At 53.6% G+C, this 3668-nt stretch overlaps 1 protein-coding gene across 10 annotated transcripts in view; it reads left to right on the top strand.

The window, feature by feature from the left end:
- Nucleotides 1–617: 617 nt before the first annotated feature.
- LOC100113722 (potassium/sodium hyperpolarization-activated cyclic nucleotide-gated channel 2) overlaps nt 618–3668 on the top strand; it is a 61841-nt gene continuing 58790 nt past the window's right edge. For all 10 annotated transcript variants that reach the window (XM_031930919.2, XM_032600867.1, XM_031930916.2 and 7 more), the window contains exon 1: nt 618–1357. The gene's annotated coding sequence lies outside the window, so the exon portion shown is untranslated. The remainder of the gene's footprint in view (nt 1358–3668) is intronic.

Below are 3668 nucleotides of genomic sequence, written 5' to 3'. Positions count from 1 at the left end.
TATTCAGCTCTCGAGTTAATTGAGTGCGCCTGCCAATCCTTATCTTGTTTTTGAAACAATCGTCCCGCGGAAGCTGCGAGATCCTTCGTTAACTCACGAACCTGCTGCTGTCCTCTTTTCTCCTCATCTGTCACTCTCGCGCAGTCTATCAACGAGAATACTCCCAGCATTTTTACCGACGGAGCGTGGATTGTTTAAATTTCTCCAAAGCGAAAATTGTCAGCGAAAGAAACACGCGCTCGATGAAACGGCGAGTATTATTATTACTTGCCCTTTTCGCGCAAGCAGCCAGAGTGTCACGTCTCCGCATAAAATCCTCAGCCTCTCTCTTAGCCTTTGCCGAGCGAAAGTTTTAATTAAAAAAATCGCGCGCGAGCATCGGAGAAGTACAACATCTGCGAAGCGAAAAGCTCCGAAAAACTCTTGGCTACAGTCCTTGCCGCCGCGTCGACTCCAGTGCCTATACAGAGAATCGAGAATACAGGAGGAGGGGATGAAAAGCGACTCTCGTCGCAGGTGGCGAGGGTGGTAGGTTCTCTCGTCGGTGGGCGGCGCGCGCGCGCGCGCGCGGTTTATGGCTGTGCCGTGCGTAAAAGACAGTCCGGCCAGGCAGTATCAGTCAGTGCGAGGCCGGCTGCCAGCCGCCCAACAACAAGCTCTGGGCTACCACCCCCGAGAGTCGAGTCCAGAGAGAGAGAGAGAGAGAGAGAGCGCTACCCCAGGGACGGACAGGCTATTTCTCGCCGTCGTCGTGTTATACGCGCGTGCTGTGGACTTTTGTTAGACCTTCGGACTCTCACAGAGACACACAGGGACGATACAGGGTATTTAACGCGTTGAGTGATTGATGGCTCGCAGACGATCAGCGAGTCGTTGCATCGGAGAAGAGGAAGCAGCAGAAGACAGTGCATCGTCTGGTCGCGCTCGTGTCTTATCGGCGCATCTGTCGAGCGGCGTACTTATAGTGCAGCTGTCGCGAGGGTACGACGAGCGGTATCTCGTGCCGCGATAGGTCGATTGATTAATCGCCGCCGCTGTGCATCAGAGAGCTGAGAGAAAAGCCGAGCTCGGTGTCTGTCCACTTGCGGTCGAATGCCTCTCGCGGATGATGCAGCAGCAGCCGCCGCAGTGGACGAGCTCGCTCAGTCGAAGCAGGAGCAGGAGCAGTGTTCCCTCGTCGAGGCAGTCGCAGGGCAGTAGTGCTAACCGGCCTAGGAAAGCTGCCGCGAGTCCTCCTCGTCCTCGTCTGCTGCTGCTTGCGCCAGTCAAGCCAGCCCGTGGATCGAAGGAGCAGCTCCAGCAGCACGGAAGAGCAGCGCAGTGCCGCGCTCGGGCCCTAGGACGATGCTGATCGAAGGTACTGCGGATCTTCCTGTCTCTGATGATACTCGAGGTTTATACTTTTTCTCTCCTCGTTCTCGCGATCCTCGAGCTTCGCGCGCTGCATCAGGCTGACACCTAGTGACAGCCTCGGGAGGGGGACACACGGGATCGTTACGTAATCAGTACGATGAAGGTTATGCATCCTCGCGTAATCGTCGCGTCTGACCAATGCCGCGCAGCACTACTGATACGCTCTCTCTCGCGCGGCCGCTGATCTCTCCCTTCGAGCGAGATAAATGTCACTTTTTCCTCCTTCTCCCCTCTACTCCAGTGTAGCACATTGTTCGTAAGAGGCAATTTCCGACGAGCTGCGTTTCGCAGACAATGCGCATATGGACGCTTTTTGCCGATATCGCAGAGCGCTATATAGCTCCTCTAATTGTTTCGATAAGCTCATAAAGAGAGAGAGAGGTGCGTATTGGGTTGCAACAACGAGATCAGGGACAGCGCTCGTTACTTCTTTTCTCGAGGTTTTCTCTATCAAAGCGGATCCTGCTCGCGATAACGAATCGAGAGCTGCCCGTTTGCTCTCGCCCGGCGCGCGTCAAAGGTAGTCTTAAGTCTCGCCCCCGCAAATCCAGAGAGGAGGACTGGCCGGTTAACCTTTTAAGCAAACTGCCTTTTTTCTCGAGATCTTTATTGAATTCGCGAAGCTCTCCCGGCCCAAGGCTGTAGTTTCGCGCGCTCTCGGAGAGAAAAATCGATGCGGAGGACGTTCGCGCAAGCAAGCAAACGCTCGCGACGACGCGTATACGTGGCTGCCGAATCCAAGTTTTGAGAGAGAGAGAGAGAGAGATGTGAAAAATGGCATTAGAAATTTCAGCCAGTTCATTCAATAAGAAAGTTCCGAATCGAATTTACCGGCAGCAGCGCCACTGCTATAAGTATAACCATCCCGGCCAGTCTATTATGTTTTCCCTCCTCCTCGTCGTGTGAACGTATACACTGCACACGAGCTTATAAACGTCGTTACTCTTTTTCTCCGTATCAGCCCGGCATTAATCATATGTATACACACGCACGCGCGCGCGCGCGCTTTCTCGAGCCCATCAAAGCGTGTAAACGTCCCCTTCCTCTCGCTCTGCACACGCGCGGATACGCGCACTCTTCCTCACCCCCCCCCCCACCCCTGTGGGTCGAGCCACTAAGTAGCTGCATTACAAGTTTTTTCCCCGAAACTCTCAGCTAGCTCCGGCGGGCGGAAGATTGAGATACGCCGTGAGCCCCTCGAGGTTACAGATGTCACTCCGGCGCGTGTGTGCTACTCTCACCACTTGACGAGCGGATTTATCGATCTCGCGCGACGATTAGCGGCTCCTATACTCGAGGGTCAACCGGAAGCGACTCCCGCCGTCTTATATCGACGCTTTCTTCCCTTATACCCTGCCCCCTCTCTCCGCGCGTTTACGATTGACTCTCTTCGTCACGTCGTCGGCGTCGGATGATTAATCACCGTCGAGGCTCTATAATTATAGAGGACGAGCACAGCCTCGATCAGAGGAGGATGCGTGCAACGAGCTACCTTTTTCTCGCCTCTCGCTCCGTTGGGGGAATCATACAAGCGCTCAGTGTTGACTCTCTCTCTCTCTCTCTCGTTATAGGTGCTTGAGTGGACACACTGCAACTTGCTCTCGAGATATCGTGCTAATCCGGCTGTTTGCGCCGCTGTGTGTGTGTGTAGGGCCCTTTTTCTCGCTCAACGTCGCTCTTTGCCGGCCGTGAGGAGAGAAATAGCGCTGATCTATAGAGAGCCGTGTAATTATTTTTATAGCGAGTATATCGAACGAGAAAACTAGGCCAGTATCGCGGCGTCTAATTCTCGAACGAGCGCGCAGATCGGATTGCGAGGAGTAATTTGCGAAAATTTACACGCGATATTCGAATTCGGCGATAAAGAGTACCTATCCGGCCGCTGAAATAAAGAGAGCCTCTTCAGGTGTAGGAAAGAGGGTTCAGTCCGATTTGTATTCGTTATCCCAAAGGTAGAGAGAGAGAGAGAGAGAGGTTTCTCGGTGCCCTTTGCATTTGGAAAAAAATACACTTTCCCATTTCGTACTTGTCGCATAAATTCATTTTTCGTCAACAAGCTATCGATCCCTCGCATCGGAAGAGGTTTCGCCGAGGCGCGCATGTTGGCCTAATGCCATATTCGCGTCAGCTGGCTGAATAGCGGAATCTGTCTCTCGCTCTATACACAGACGGCCGACGACGCGACACCAGCAGCGAAAGGGGAAATATTGCGTAGCGTATGCGGAATAACGCGGCCGCGTCTACCGTGCTTACGT

This window comes from Nasonia vitripennis, chromosome 5, assembly GCF_009193385.2.
Source record: "Nasonia vitripennis strain AsymCx chromosome 5, Nvit_psr_1.1, whole genome shotgun sequence".
Taxonomy (NCBI): Eukaryota; Metazoa; Arthropoda; class Insecta; order Hymenoptera; family Pteromalidae; genus Nasonia; species Nasonia vitripennis.
This window is presented reverse-complemented; position numbering and strand designations above follow the sequence as displayed.